The 16,650-nt window shown below is 40.1% G+C and overlaps 1 protein-coding gene across 1 annotated transcript in view; it reads left to right on the top strand.

Annotated features, from left to right (window-relative positions):
- The first annotated feature begins 3,395 nt into the window (after nt 1–3,395).
- The window catches only part of LOC139557418 (calcitonin gene-related peptide type 1 receptor-like), a 28,417-nt gene continuing 15,162 nt past the window's right edge, over nt 3,396–16,650 (top strand). The window contains exon 1 of the mRNA XM_071372200.1: nt 3,396–3,534. The gene's annotated coding sequence lies outside the window, so the exon portion shown is untranslated. The remainder of the gene's footprint in view (nt 3,535–16,650) is intronic.

Below are 16,650 nucleotides of genomic sequence, written 5' to 3'. Positions count from 1 at the left end.
GGCTATCTAGGGAGTGCACGGGAAAAGGAGAATCTATCGGCACAAGCGGGACGCCCAACTTACGGGTGAGTCCGCAATCCATAAAGTTCCCAGCTGCACCTGAATCGACTAGTGCCCTATGCTGGGAAGAGGGGAAAAATTTAAGGAAAAAAATCAAGACATGTGACCAACAGGGGGTTCTGGGTGAGTTTGGTGCTGACTCACCTGGGGTGATCGAGAAGTGTTCAGCCTGCCATCTCGACTGCCAGACGGACCCCCCCAGCACCGATCGGCCGTGTGTCCTCTCCGACCACAGTTGGTGCAGGGGGGGCCTCCTCCTCCGATACCCCTAGGCGCGGCCCCTCCCAACTCCATCGGGATGGGAGCCGGGGTGCTGGGTGGTGGAACGCACAGGACCCTCTCCGAACGCCCGCGGGCAGCCAGCAGATTGTCCAGTCGGATGGACATGTCAATTAGCTCATCAAGGGAAAGAGCGGTGTCCCGACACGCTAGCTCCCTGCTCCCTGCGGACGTCCTCCCGGAGACTACACCGGTAGTGGTCAATAAGGGCCCTGTCGTTCCACCCTGATCCCGCGGCCAAGGTCCGGAACTCCAGCGCGTAATCCTGTGCGCTCCTCTTCTCCTGCCTGAGATGGAATAGTCTTTCACCCGCCGCTCGGCCCTCTGGGGGGTGGTCAAACACGGCACGAAAACGGCGGGTAAACTCTGAGTAGTGCTCCTTCGCTGAGTCCGGGCCATTCCAGACTGCGTTGGCCCACTCCAGAGCACGACCCATTAGGCAGGAGACGAGGACACTCACCCTCTCCGCTCCCGAGGGAGTGGGGCGAACGGTGGCCAGGTATAGTTCCAGTTGGAGTAAGAACTCCTGACACCCCGCCGCCGCTCCATCATAATCCCTCGGGAGCATAAGACGGAGCGCGCTGGAGCCGGGGGATGGAGAGTCCTGAGGGGGGGGAGCCGAAGGTGGAGAGAGGAGCCCACTCCTCTCCCATCGGTCCATTCTCTCCATCACTTGGTCCATGGCTGATCCGATCCGATGGAGGACGGTGGTGTGGTGGAGAACCCGTTCCTCCATCGATGGGAGAGGGTTGGCTGCTGCTCCTGCTGACTCCATTTCAATAGGTGCGGGATTCTGTAACGGTCTGGGTGTCGGGGGGTGTGAAGTCAGACGCAGGAACAGCAGAGAGTTCAATACGGTGCTTTTAATGCACAACCGGCAAACAAATGTCCACACGGAATTACTGGGTGTACCAAACAAATGTCCCATACACGGAGGACAAAACCCAGTCCAAAATACACTTGATGTACGAACCAAACAATACGTACATCTACTCCCGAAATCCCAAACTACAACTGAATAATCCCGCACAAAGAAGCGTACTAATAAAGCCCAACTAATTAGAATCACCTAAACACAGGTGTAACAAATAAACACATAAGGAGGGGGAGGAAAAAGAGTCAGTGGCAGCTAGTAGGCCGGTGACGACGACCGCCGAGCGCCACCCGAACGAGAAGGGGAGTCACCTTCGGTCGGAGTCGTAACAATGAGTCCTATATCTATTTATATGTGTGATGGAGCCTGCCCCCACCGCTGGAAAAGGATACAGATAAAACATTATAGCTAAAAATGTAACACACTAGCTAGGTTTCCATCCAATTGGCGACAGATTTTCTTGCGAATATCCCCATAAAGAAAATATATGCATTTTCCCACCAGTGTTTCCACCAAACGGACTTGTTGCAGATAACAGTCAGTGCATGATGACATAGTGCACACAAAATGTCTTTTTTTCCCGCTTACATTTTCATGTTTCCATCTTATTTTCAACTCTACTGTAGTTTGTCACAAAAACTGCTGCTTTAAATAGCAAATGTGCCAACGGCTCTAGCCAACAGCTCGCAGATACAGTGCTGATAGGTTCTACATGATGAGATTATTATGGATAAAAGCTAGAATATTTTAATTTGTCAAAAGGCAGTCAAGCATCGATCATCATGTCACCAGAATAACACCCTCAATATTTATTGTAAGGAGCATCAATATGACCATGCATTTTCACAACTCTGTGAAGTTCATCATCATTTATTTAATCTGTAGACTAATTAACGGCATGGTTTCCCGAGTCATATACATATAAAGGATGTGTAACCTTATGTCCTACGTTTCTTGCATAACTCATTTTAGACAAAAAGATCCCCCCCCCCCCATGTCGAACTAACAAATTATCTGTCGGCATTCATAACATTTTACCGAAACTTCCTATTTCCATCACAGCTGTTGTGCTTTTTTTCATACTTTATGATAAAAATTGTGGATGGAAATGTGGTTACTGACAATTATTTGTGGTTCTAGATTTCAGGTTCCAAATATAACATTCAATGTATTCGTTTTTATCTGTAGGCTTAATGACATGATTACTTTTACTTGTTCATCATAATTTGTATAATTTTGTTGATCTGGTAACATTCATGCAAAAGACTGTACAGAATATATTCAGCAAAAGAAGAAAATGAATAAATAGACATCAGAGGGCAGCATTACTCAGTAGCTACTGAGTGTGTACGTGTAATGTCTTCTCTATGTCAGAGGGTGGAAATCCTTATGTCTGTGCTCAGTACTCTTGAATATTAACTAGAATGTTAGATCATGAGAAATTTAGTGAGTTACCAAAATTCGGGTTGTGCAGAGATTCCTTTTTTTTTGACCATGCCAGGTCGATGTTTATAAATGTAACTGTGACTTCAATAAATTGAAACAACAACAAAAATCACACATCAGCCAATTAATTCAGGCATTTTCTGTTTAATGTGAGTGAAGCAGCAGCTTGCTATAGTCTAAAAGCCTCAGACAGTTGACCTGCCATTAATGTCAACAGTCATGTGCAGTGGAAGGAGTAGTAGGTTGACTACATCACATAATAGTGACTATAAAATATGTCTGAGCATTACTTCAACAACTGAAACACTAAATCAATCATGGAAATAACCAATTAAGCTCAGAAATTAAATGTAAAGCTGCAATATGTAACTTTTTGGGCTAGACCGAATTCACATAGAAATATGAGTTATAGATCTGTCATTCTCATTGAAAGCAAGTCTAAGAAGTGGTATATCTGTTCTTTGTGCACGATGCTTCCAGTTCTGAAGTTTCGTATTTGCTTCTTTTACTTTCGGTTTTGTACACCAGCTTCAAAAAGTAGAAAATACTATATTTATGGTTATTGAAAATATATTTCACATCGGTTGAGATGGTACAATGAATATCTGCATTGCTTGTTTTGTCACATAAATTGAAACTAGTAGAACTTTTCGAATTTTAGCAACCAGGAAATGGTGGTGTGATTTATGCATATTACACCTTTAATGTTGATAATAAAATAGCCTCATGCGGGTGAGATGGACCGCCCTCAATATCCGCTGTTATCAATTCAATGCGTTGGTGCGGGCTGGACGCAGTGCCTGACACATTTACACTGGAACATGTGAAGGTGGGAAGATTTGGAAAGTAGTTAGAGCATCCAGCAAATTCTGAAGGTATTTTTGCATATTTTCCAAGAGTATGTCCATGTTAGATTTAAATGTTTTTGCTTGTAACATAAATAGCTTTATTTTTTATTTTTTACCAGCTACAGAATGTTACTGTGATTGTCTCACGATTTCAAATCATAGATATGCTACGCGCCTATCAGTAGCTTACTGTATGTATGCCCAGCGAAACTTCAAGAATTTAGTGTCCTTTTTAAGTAAATGGAAAATGTTTGTTTTTAAACAAAATGTCAATTAGTAAAAACAATTAAAACACATTTGGTTATATTGGCACATTTGGGCATTAATGCACGGATAACTCCACCCAAACATGTTGATTGATAAACAAGCCCAGACCAGTTAGTTGGTTGCCTTGTTTGGGAATTGGAGTGCATGAATTTTAAGTTGCAAAATCCAATTGTGTGTACGTGTTTGTGCGCGTGCGTGTGGACGTACGTGGTTATTGCAACAAATTAGCTTTTTAAGAACAAGTAATGTACGTGAAATGAAATTAATTTCCTTGACTGTTGTGCCTTCATATAACTACACGTGGCTGTTTTATGACACTCAAATTATGAATAGGGGTTCACATCAAAAGCTGGCAATAAGTAACTTGAGGTGTTTCCAGATCTGTTCTATTTATGCCTATTGTTTTAAAGGGATAGTTCGCCCAAATTACAAAATTGTATTTGGGTTTCCTTACCCTGTAAGCACTCTATGGACAAGGAATGACTGCAGCCCGTGCTTTGATTTAGTTTCCCTGTCACGGTTTCCACATGCTAACGTTTTATCATTTGTGGCACAAATCCCATTCAAGTCGTGCAATATTAGACATTTTCGTGCATCATATTTAAAACATATATAAGTGACTTTGTTGAGCTTCACAAATACATGTTAAATACTTTAGGATGGTTTGAACATGATGCGTGAAAGTACCATTACTTGAATGGGGCTTGTGCCACAAATGCTAAAATGTTAGCATGTGGAAACAGACCATGGAAACTAACAGTAAAAATACGTTGAAGTACTACTTAAGTCGCTTTTTTGGTTCTGTACTTTACTATTTATATTTTTGATTACTTCTACTTTTCGTCCACTACATTCATAAAGAAAATAAGTACTTTTTACTCTTGTACATTTTCTCTGACACCCAAAAGTATTCTTCACATTTCGATTGCTTAGCAGGACAGGAAAATGGTCCAATTCACGTGGTCACCTCTAGTGCCTCTGATTTGGCGGACTCACTAAACACAAATGCTTCATTTGTAGATGACGTCTGAGTGTTGGAATGTGGCCCTGGCTATCTGAAAAATTTTAAACAAGAAATCGTGCTATCTTGTTTGCTTAATATAATACATTTGAAATGATTTATAACATTTACTTAAGTATATTTTAGCCTTTTTTTTGTTGTTGCATGTAAGCAATCAATTTTTCAAGATGTATAACTTTCAAAATACATAAATACAGACAATATGATGCATTCATACCAGCTGTATTTATGTATTTTGAAAGTTGTAACTTAAACTTGATTGCTTATATTCAAAACCTTTTGGGACTATATCAACAATGGACTAATGAAACAAATACCAAAATATAGTGTGTGGGTGGATTTTTCCTTGTAGGTATATTTAAAACCAAATACTTTTAAACTTAAGTATTATTTTACTCTGTGACTTTCACTTTTACTTGAGTAATTTTCTATGAAGGAATCTTTACTTTTATTCAACTATGACAATTGGGTACTTTTTCCACCACTGGAAACTAAACCAAAGCATGTGTAACGGATGTGAAATGGCTATCTAGTTAGCGGTGGTGCACGCTAATAGCCTTTCAATCGGTGACGTCACTTGCTCTGAGACCTTGAAGTAGTGGTTCTCCTTGCTCTGCAAGGGCCGCGGCCTTTGTGGAGCGATGGGCAACAATGCTTCGTGGGTGTCAGTTGTTGATGTGTGCAGAGGGTCCCTGGTTCGCGCCCGGGTCGGGGCGAGGGAACGGACTAAAGTTAAACTGTTACACATGATTGTGGTCATGTCTTATCTATAGACAGGTTAAGGAAACCAATGTGTCATTTTTTTATTTGGGTGAACTGTCGATTTTAATGGTGCTGTTCAGAAGTCCCCGCCCCCCAACATGTCTTTGCCCCAGAACATGCTGGACCTGCCAGGCAGCTGTTGAGTGGTATAAATAGGTTTTGTGTGCCTTCTACTTTAGTCCAAAACCCTTTTGCAATCATGCCAAGACACTGTGCCTAACTAACCTCTGCTTTTTTGGGGTAGTGAAAGGAAATGGGGGCCAGGGTATCATGTTACCTATGGATAATTTTTTATTTTGAGGAACTGGATGGCATATAAACTGGGGGGGGGGGTGCTAGAGTGCATCCTCCCAGTCTTACTGGCACCAGAGTGTATTTGTTTGGGGGTATCACAGTGATAAGTTATGGGAGTCGGAACAGTGTGTTGGAGAGCTGTTCTGGACAGTCTGTGCTGTCTTTCTTTCTCTCCATCGCTCTTTCTCTCTTTGCCTCCAGGAAAAAGTGTGGCATGGCTCCAAGCTTGGAAAACTATTTTTGGATCCAGCTATGGGAAAATAAGCAAGTCCATAATCACTCACAAATAGACAGCTTTTTGAAAATCCCTAGAAAACAAAACAGTGATTTATGGAATCAGTAAGTAAAAGTAAAGAATCTTTTCCATGAAATACTCCATTTGTCAGATTAGACTTTTCACTGTGGTCCATACAGGTAGGTTTACACATTATGTACAGTATGCACTGACCCTATCTTGCACTGACTATGCACACTCACAAGACTATATACACTGAGTGTTGAGAAACTTTAAGAACACCTACTCTTTCCATGACATAGACTGACCAGGGGGATTCAGGTGAAAGCTATGATCCCTTATTGATGTCACTTGTTAAATACATTTCAATCAGTGTAGATGAAGGTAAGGAGTCAGGTTAAATACAGATTTTTAAGCCTTGAGACAATTGAGACATGGATTGTGTATGTGTGCCTTTCAGAGGATGAATGGGCAAGACAAAAAATTTACGTTTCTTTAAACGGGGTATGGTAGTAGGTGCCAGGCAGACTGGTTTGTGTCAAGAACTGCCACACTGGTGGGCTTTTCACACTAACAGATTCCCATGTATCAAGAATGGTCCACCAAAGGACATGCAGCCAACTTGACACAACTGTGGAAAGCATTGGAGTCAACATGGGCCAGCATCGCTGTGGAATGCTTTGGACACCTTGTAGCGTCCATGTCCTGATGAATTGAGGCTGTTCTGGGGGCAAAAGGGTGGGTGGAACTCAATATTAGGAAGGTGTTCTTAATGTTTTGTACACTAAGTGTATACACACTCACTCCACACACTACACTTCCACTCTCACACAAAACTTCCACACGCGTACAGACACAAGACAAACACACATACAAACACACACACACCTCTTATCTATCCTGACACCTAGTGACTTTACCCTGCCTTCATGTACATAAGTTTCTACCTCAAATACAGCATACAATGCTGTTAAAGGTAAAGCTCACAAGTGAATATTGGTATTATATTGGGAAGATGATTAGTTGTTAGACTATCACTATTGATATAATTAGTTATTATCATTAGTATTATGTTCCACACTTTGCTGCTATCTGGGTATCTTAAGGTCTTTTTGTCCTCAGTGCTATTGCATTTATTGTTCTCTTTCTCTCGGTCCCTTTTTCTTTTTCCATTAATTCCAAAAGAGGATGTACTTCTCATGGTCATGCCATAGGCTTACAAGGTTTTGGCTGGGCGCTTGAGGGGTGGCAGCATTGAAACAGGTTTCACGGGACAGTACCAATTCTTTACTTTGGCCATGCCAATCGGTGGTTGAAGGTGTGCATTAAGACACTAAAGGTGCGTTACGGGTACAGAGGTGGTATGATAGTATCAGGGACAACAGCCCCATCTGGGATCGGGGAGACTTTCACAGGAAGGATATTGGAAGACAGCTGGAGGTCTACTTAGAGTCAGTTGCAGCTACAGTATGTTTAGCAGTGCATACATTATAGTACAGCTACATGGATAGAGGTCATGTATTGATTCTTGTAATATTGGTAAGTATGATACATTCAGGGTGTTTAGCAGGTTGATCATCATGGTACAATGTAAAGTGGTTGTTCCACTGGATATCATAAGGTGAATGCACCAATTTGTAAGTCGCTCTGGATAAGAGCGTCTGCTAAATGATTTAAATGTAAATGTACATTTTGTTAGTAAGTTTACAGGCATGTATAATTGAAACTTGTATCTCATTATGAGTATAGCTAGTTATAATTGTAGTGGTTTAGCAGATTATAAAAAAAGATGATGAATCTTTCCTGTAAACAATAGATATTACTTATCTTTCAGCCAGGTAAACTCACTCTACAATTACAGATGAGGTTGTGTGGGAAAAGGACTGGGAGAGAGCAATACATTTCTGTCATGGGCAAAGAAACTCAAAAGTGGTGATGATATTAAATTCTACCTCATGGCTTGGAATTCTACCTCATGGCTTGGTTTTTGCTCTGACATGCGCTGTCAACTGTGGGACCTCATATAGACAGGTGTGTGCCTTTCCAAATCAGTTCCAATCAATTTCATTTACAAAAAGGTGAACTCCAATGAAGTTGTAGAAACATCTCAAGAATGATCAATGGAAACAGGATGCACTTGAGCTCAATTTTGAGATCTCATAGCAAAGGTTCTGAATAGTTATGTAATGTTTCTGTTTTTTATTTTTTATAAATTAGCAAACATTTCAAAAACTTGTTTTTGCTTTGCCATTATGAAATTGATGAGGGGGGGAAAAAACAATTTAATCCATTTTAGAATAAGGCTGTAACGTAACAATGTGGAAAAAGTCAAGGGGTCTGAATACTTTCCGAATGCACTGTACCAATAGCTGCCCTTCTTTGCAAAGCATTGGAAAACCTCCCTGGTCTTTGATTGAATCTGTTTGAAATGCACTGTTCGACTGAGGGACTTTACAATTATCTGTATGTGTGGGGTACAGAGACTAGGTAGTCATTCAAAAATCATGTTAAACACTATTATTGCACACAGTGAGTCCATGCAACTTATGTCACTTGTTAAGCTAATTGTTACTCCTGAACTTATTGAGGTTTGCCATAACAAAGGGGTTTAATACTAATTGACTCGATACATTTCAGCCTTTCATTTGTAACAAAATAATAATACAAATATACAGTGGGGCAAAAAAGTATTTAGTCAGCCACCAATTGTGCAAGTTCTCCCACTTAAAAAGATGAGAGGCCTGTAATTTTCATCATAGGTACACTTCAACTATGACAGACAAAATGAGAGAGAGAAAATCCAGAAAATCACATTGTAGGATTTTTTATGAATTTATTTGCAAATTATGGTGGAAAATAAGTATTTGGTCACCTACAAACAAGCAAGATTTCTGGCTCTCACAGACCTGTAACTTCTTCTTTAAGAGGCTCCTCTGTCCTCCACTTGTTACCTGTATTAATGGCACCTGTTTGAACTTGTTATCAGTATAAAAGACTCCTGTCCACAACCTCAAACAGTCACACTCCAAACTCCACTATGGCCAAGACCAAAGAGCTGTCAAAGGACACCAGAAACAAAATTGTAGACCTGCACCAGGCTGGGAAGACTGAATCTGCAATAGGTAAGCAGCTTGGTTTGAAGAAATCAACTGTGGGAGCAATTATTAGGAAATGGAAGACATACAAGACCACTGATAATCTCCCTCGATCTGGGGCTCCACGCAAGATCTCACCCCGTGGGGTCAAAATGATCACAAGAACGGTGAGCAAAAATCCCAGAACCACACGGGGGGACCTAGTGAATGACCTGCAGAGAGCTGGGACCAAAGTAACAAAGCCTACCATCAGTAACACACTACGCCGCCAGGGACTCAAATCCTGCAGTGCCAGACGTGTCCCCCTGCTTAAGCCAGTACATGTCCAGGCCCGTCTGAAGTTTGCTAGAGAGCATTTGGATGATCCAGAAGAAGATTGGGAGAATGTCATATGGTCAGATGAAACCAAAATATAACTTTTTGGTAAAAACTCAACTCGTTGTGTTTGGAGGACAAAGAATGCTGAGTTGCATCCAAAGAACACCATACCTACTGTGGAGCATGGGGGTGGAAACATCATGCTTTGGGGCTATTTTTCTGCAAAGGGACCAGGACGACTGATCCGTGTAAAGGACAGAATGAATGGGGCCATGTATCGTGAGATTTTGAGTGAAAACCTCCTTCCATCAGCAAGGGCATTGAAGATGAAACGTGGCTGGGTCTTTCAGCATGATAATGATCCCAAACACACCGCCCGGGCAACGGAGTGGCTTCGTAAGAAGCATTTCAAGGTCCTGGAGTGGCCTAGCCAGTCTCCAGATCTCAACCCCATAGAAAATCTTTGGAGGGAGTTGAAAGTCCGTGTTGCCCAGCAACAGCCCCAAAACATCACTGCTCTAGAGGAGATCTGCATGGAGGAATGGGCCAAAATACCAGCAACGGTGTGTGAACCTTGTGAAGACTTATTGAAAACGTTTGACCTCTGTCATTGCCAACAAAGGGTATATAACAAAGTATTGAGAAACTTTTGTTATTGACCAAATACTTATTTTCCACCATAATTTGCAAATAAATCCTACAATGTGATTTTCTGGATTTTTTTTCTTCTCATTTTGTCTGTCATAGTTGAAGTGTACCTATGATGAAAATTACAGGCCTCATCTTTTTAAGCGGGAGAACTTGCACAATTGGTGGCTGACTAAATACTTTTTTGCCCCGCTGTGTATATATATATATATATATATATATATAAACATAATTCCAGTTTGACATTATGGGGTATTGTGTGTAGGCAAGTGACAACTCAATGTTTAATAAATTTTAAATTCAGGCTGTAACACAGCAAAATGTGGAAAAGGTCAAGGTGTGTGAGTACTTTCTGAAGGCAATGTAAATAATGGTTACTTCTCAAAGTATTGAACTGTCAAGGAGTTAAACAAGGTTGTCCATTGTCTTATCTTTGTTTTGGCCATCTAAATTTTAACTATGAAAATCAGTTCCAACAATGTCAAGCGGTTACAAATCCAGTGTTAAACAACCAACGTGTCAATGTATGCTGACGACTTAAGTTCTCTTAAGTCTGCAATTTGGATCACTGCACAGTCTCGTTGAGGATCTAGATATTTTCCTCTGACCTTTCTGGACTAAAACCTAATTATGATAAGTGTACCATATTACATATTGAATTGTTAAAAGACAACTTTAACATTACCCTATAGTTTACCAATAAAATGGTCTGATGGTGAAGTAGACATACTTGGTATTCATATGCCCCCAAAAATAAATGAACTCGATACAACAAATTTCAATAGAAAGTTAGCAAAAATTAACAGGATCTTGCAACCAGGGAGAGTGCCATACCTCTCCATTTATGGAAAAAAAAATCACACTGATTTAACTCTAGTCATATCACAGTTTACATAATGACTTATGATGCTGCTTACTCCAGACAAATAGTTTTTCAAATTATGAGCAAAAAATTCTTTTATTTGAAACGGAAAGACAGACAAAATTAAATATCCCTATTTATATAATAAGAGTGAGTCTAAAGTGATTACACATTAAAGCATTAAACCTCTCACTAAAAGCTAGAGTAATACAAAAGTTATACTCAAACAAGCCATACAAAGCTGGTTGCAATTCCAGTTATCCCCCAGAAAAGGCAGAATAATTATTATGGTTAAACGCAAATATACTGATTGATATAAAAAAATAAAAAAAAACATTCTTTATTAATAAAAAGGTATTCTTTACCATTCCTATTCATAATATCGTGAACAGAGTTGTCACAAGTGCAGTGAACAAAAATATGGAAAATCAAAATTACACCCAACTGATTGCAGCATTAACCAACTGATTGCAGCATTACTGCAAAAATTAAGGAGGCAGGTGGAAGGGGGAGAAGGTTCTTGTGTGTCTGCCTTTTATTAAAATACCAAAATTAGCAATTTAAGGGGGGCATAAAATAAACAAATATACCAGTTTCATTTGAGGACAAATGTTGACAGCGGCGGCGCAATACAGGTTGCAAAATAGCTGGGAAAAGATTTAGGATGTTCCGATTCCATGGCACATGGTTTATTAACTGATACACAAAACAACGCTTTATTCAAAACTTAGTTTTTCAATTAAAATGATTATTCAAAATTCTTGCCACCAATAGAATGTTATGTGTATGGGGCATACAACCATCTCATCTCGGCAGATTTTGCTGAGAAGAAACAGAATCATTAGGTCACGTATTCTGGTATTACCCCTATGTAGCTTATTTCTGATCACAGGTTCAGCAGTGTCTGAAAAATCACATTTACCTAAAACTAGCCCTGCAAAAAGCACTGTTGGGAGATTTGGAAAGCCATAGTCAATCAACAATATAATAACTTATGTAAAAATATTCATCTTTAATTTACAATCTGTAGATACTATGTGATTAGAAAGGTTCAGAATGTATGTGAATTATCCCAGCACAGTTGAAAATCATAAGGGGGTGGTTTACGGAGATACTGTAGGTGGGATTGGCTGAGAGCAGCTGAGGGGTGGTTTTAAAAGCCCTTGATCTATAATATTTATGACTGCACAAACACTATATATAATGTACAGTTTACCGGATGTGTTTAAGTACCATCTATCCAGATGTACACTGAACAAAAATCTCTTAAAGTCGTATTAGAAAATTTGGTAGTATGTCCAACCGGCCTCACAACCGCAGACTATGTGTAACCACGCCAGCCCAGGACCTCTACATCTGGCTTCTTCACCTGCGGGATCGTCTGAGACCAGCCACCTGGACAGCTGATGAAACTGTGGGTTTGCACAACCGAACAATTTCTGCACAGACTGTCTCAGGGAAGCTCATCTGCGTGCTTGTCATCCTCACCAGGGTCTACACCTGACTGCAGTTTGGTGTAGTAACAGACTTCAGTGGGCAAATTCTCACCTTAGTTGGCCACTGGCATGCTGGAGAAGTGTGCTCTTCACGGATTAATCCCGATTAACTGTACCGGGCAGATGGCGTCGTGTGGGCGAGCGGTTTGCTGATGTCAAAGTTGTGAACAGAGTGGCCTATGGTGGTGGTGGGATTACGGTATGGGCAGGCATAAACTACGGACAATGAACACAATTGCATTTTATTGATGTCAATTTGAATGCACAGAGATGCTGTGATGAGATCCTGAGGCCCATTGTCATGCCTTTCATCTGCTGCCATCACCTCATGTTTCAGTATGATAATGCACAGCCCCATGGTCGCAAGGCTATGTACACAATTCCTGGAAGCTGAAAATATTTTTTTACTCTGCATCATTGGTAAGGGCTCATAAGCAAGCATTTTACGGTAAATTCTATATCCGTTGTATTCGCCGTATATGACAAATACATTTGATTTGACAGAACTGTTTTAGTTCAAATAAAACATTTCGGGAATCATTTTCAGGCAGTTAAATGTAAAAAATAAAAAATAAAAGTATTACTGACACCAACACCCAATGTTGAAAGTTCAAAATTTTCTTCCTTCTAAAACCCTCTGCCTTTGTAGGTGTAACAATGGCATATTTTTAACCTGTGGCTGTTGGGAGAGGGGAACGGAAGTGCCAGGACAACTAAGGAAGAGAGGCCTCCTCATACTTTATCCTTCCTGGGATTTGGAGAGGCTCTCCACAGCCCCTTTTGAAATACAAATAGACAGGCATCTCCCCAGTGAGTAACAGTCAGTGAGCTATGACTGCCTGACCTACAATTAGCAAAAGAGAGGGGGAAGTTGTGTAGAGGTCGTCCCTAAACTCAACAAATGGTTTACCATTATTGCATGGAACGCCGTTCCATCTCAGATTGCTCAAATAAACAGCAAATCTGGTTTTAAAAAACAGATGAAGCAACACCTCACGGCACAACGTCTCTCCCCTATTTGACCTAGATAGTTTGTGTGTATGCACTGATATGTAGGCTGTGTGCCTTTAAACATTTTTTATGTAGTTCTGTCCTTGAGCTGTTCTTGTCTATTAATGTTCTGTATTATGTCATGTTTTGTGTGGACCCAGGAAGAGTAGCTTTTGCAACAGCTAATGGGAATCATAATAAAATACCAAAACTACCACCATCATGTGGCAAGAAACAACTAATTGGCACCAGAGAGCCACCATTAGAATGTAACCCCTAAAGGACAGAAATAGATGAATTGCTCTCGGGGGTCATGGGATCATCAAAAAGGAGCTGGGAAATCCAAATATTTTTCATAAAAACATGGAATGCATGATTAGCATCTCTCCTAGTCAAATGGGTTACAGATGCTTCTAACGCGTGGGTGGAAATTTAGAGCCCAGACGTCATTAAGGTCTGTCTCAGAGGAATTTATAAAACTGACTGGATGAAAGTTTATCTTTTTTTTAATGGTGAAATAAAATGGTTAACAGCTTAGGGTTAGGGAGCATGGTGCTTGGTGGAGACAAAAAAACATGAGAAAAGCTTTTCTGAGAGACCTTGGTTTTAGAATCACACCATAAGATGATATCGTATTGTCCGGTCAAAGACAGACAGGTTAGACAAATCATAAAGAAGGGTTCTTCTTGCCACATGACGGGGGTAGTTGAGCCTTGGGATGATTCTGCACATCATAACACAAAAAGGTTTCAGGATCTGGGTTGAAAATAAAATTCATGGCAATCCATTTCACAAACGCGTCAGCCACTTTAGAGTCCTATGGAAATCGTGGGAAACGTGTTGCTTCCCCTCCATCCCTTCGAGTTCCCTCGTAAAAGTCCAACACAATATAAACAGCTCCTCTTGCTGCTGTCGGGAAATACTCAAGATGTTCAATATACGGTGCGACCCACATAAAAAAAATACTATGGTATAAAAACTATATTTCCCGTAGTGTTTTTGTGGACCTTACTGAAGTGTTTTTGCAGACTTTAGTCTGCAAAAACACTACATTGAAATACTGTAGTATTTAATGTAGTATTTACAGTTAACGCAACTAAATACTGTAGTAAATATACTTGTTTCTAATTAATTCATGTAGTGTTTTTGCAGAATTTAGTATTTACTGTATTGTTTTTGCAGACTAGTATACTGTAATTTTTACTGTAGTGTTTTTGTGGACATTACTGCAGTGTTTTCTATAGTGTTTTATTATATTTGACATAAATGGAGGCTTTCTCCTTCAGGAAACATACTGGAGAAAAGCGCACATTTTCCATAACTTGTAGATGGGTAAAACTGGGGTCCGAACAGAGCAGAAGCGCTGAACTATAACCTGTAGGGAACACAATATATGGTCTACACTTGGCATTTAGGTTACTCACTAATGGGTGGCACAAATTGCAATACAAAGGGAGGGGAATGGGCAGGGTATATGCAAATTAAAAACTGTAGTTTTTACTATAGTTAAAAAACATTACTTTTATTTGCTACAAAAAGTGTGTTTTTGCGGATAATACTGTAGTATTTACTATATTATTCTATAGTATACTACAACATTCTATAGTGCTACACATGATCGAGGGATACTAATTTTTACAAGCATTTTGCTACATTATAAGCATTGCTACACCCCCAATAACATCTGCTAAATATGTGTATGCAACCATTACAGTTTGATTTGACTTGATTACTGCAGTGTGTCGTATTGTATACTACATTTTACTATAGAAAACGGTAGTATTTTTTTCATGTGGGAAGACACTGCAGCCACATCTGTATTTTTCCAGTGGCAGGACTCTTTGGTAGAACATAATGTAAGGAAGAGTGAACATGAGAAAGGCTTGTCTGAACCTACCCATACACTCCATGGTACATGGAGACATTTATGAAAGTGTAAATGGACATTTTCATTTATCTATGGAAGTGCACATGTGTTATATGTAACCCAAGAAGATAATCAAAACAAGTAAAAGTGCTTTGAAAGATTAGAACACAGAATACATTCCTGTGAGTCAGACTTAAAAGACTTGGACTGGAATGAAAGAATTATTTGAGTGGTTATGAAGAGCCTCCTGAGTGGTTGTCAAGGGACAGTTTCTAGCAGTAATTACACTTTTTAAATAGTCATACCTGTAAATATGTCAGTGTGCAAACCAGTGAATAAATCAATGTAAATAGTGTAAATCAAAATTTTGCATCAACTATTAATATAAGTACCAATTTGATCTTTAAATATGTTGATTACCTAGGATGCTGAACCAGGGATGTGAGTTTCTTAACGCCACCTCTTGTGCATTTTGTTTTGAGTTGAAATTCTGTTGAACCTAGATTAGGACTCAGAGTATGTGACCACTTGTCACGCCCTGACCTTAGAGAGCCTTTTTTTATTCTCTATTTGGTTAGGTCAGAGTGTGACTTGGGTGGGAAAATCTATGTGTTCTATTTCTTTGTTGGCCGGGTATGGTTCCCAATCAGAGGCAGCTGTCTATCGTTGTCTCTGATTGGGGATCATACTTAGGTAGCCTGTTTTCCACCTGAGTTTATGGGATCTTGTTTTTGTACAGTTACTGTGTAGCCTGCAGAACGTTCTGTTCATATATATATTTGTTGGTGTTCATCTAAATAAAGAAAGATGTACGCTTACCACGCTGCACCTTGGTCTCATTCATCTAACGACGGACGTAACACCACTAGTGTTGGCCACAGACACATATCCAAACAGACTACTCTTTCCTTCCATGTCAGGGTAATGATAGGAGGCAGTGGCCTCTGGTAATGTCTTTCTCGTCCTTATACAAGTCAAGGGTGTTCACAATCACAGCATGGCCTCTATCTTTTGTTTTCCGTTCTTCCTCGATTCTCTACATCAAAGCAACAAACACATAGAACAGTACAATAACAATAGACAAATGGGTCTCTGCCCAAAGCTGTTGTAGCTCATGGGTCATGGCTTTGTTTCTGGCAACAAATGCAACAGCTTGATTAAGGCTTTCTTTTGCCGTTTCTTTCTTGGTCTTGATATTTTTCATAGCCTAATTAGGCCTCTTTGTCTAGTCTACAGGAATTCAAATGTTTTGATAGCAAACACTGCATGTGTTTGAATCAATACTTGT

The sequence above is a fragment of the Salvelinus alpinus genome, chromosome 28, assembly GCF_045679555.1.
Source record: "Salvelinus alpinus chromosome 28, SLU_Salpinus.1, whole genome shotgun sequence".
Classification (NCBI taxonomy): domain Eukaryota; kingdom Metazoa; phylum Chordata; class Actinopteri; order Salmoniformes; family Salmonidae; genus Salvelinus; species Salvelinus alpinus.
The sequence above is the reverse complement of the archived record's forward strand: the minus strand, read 5'-3'. Positions and strand labels throughout refer to the sequence as shown.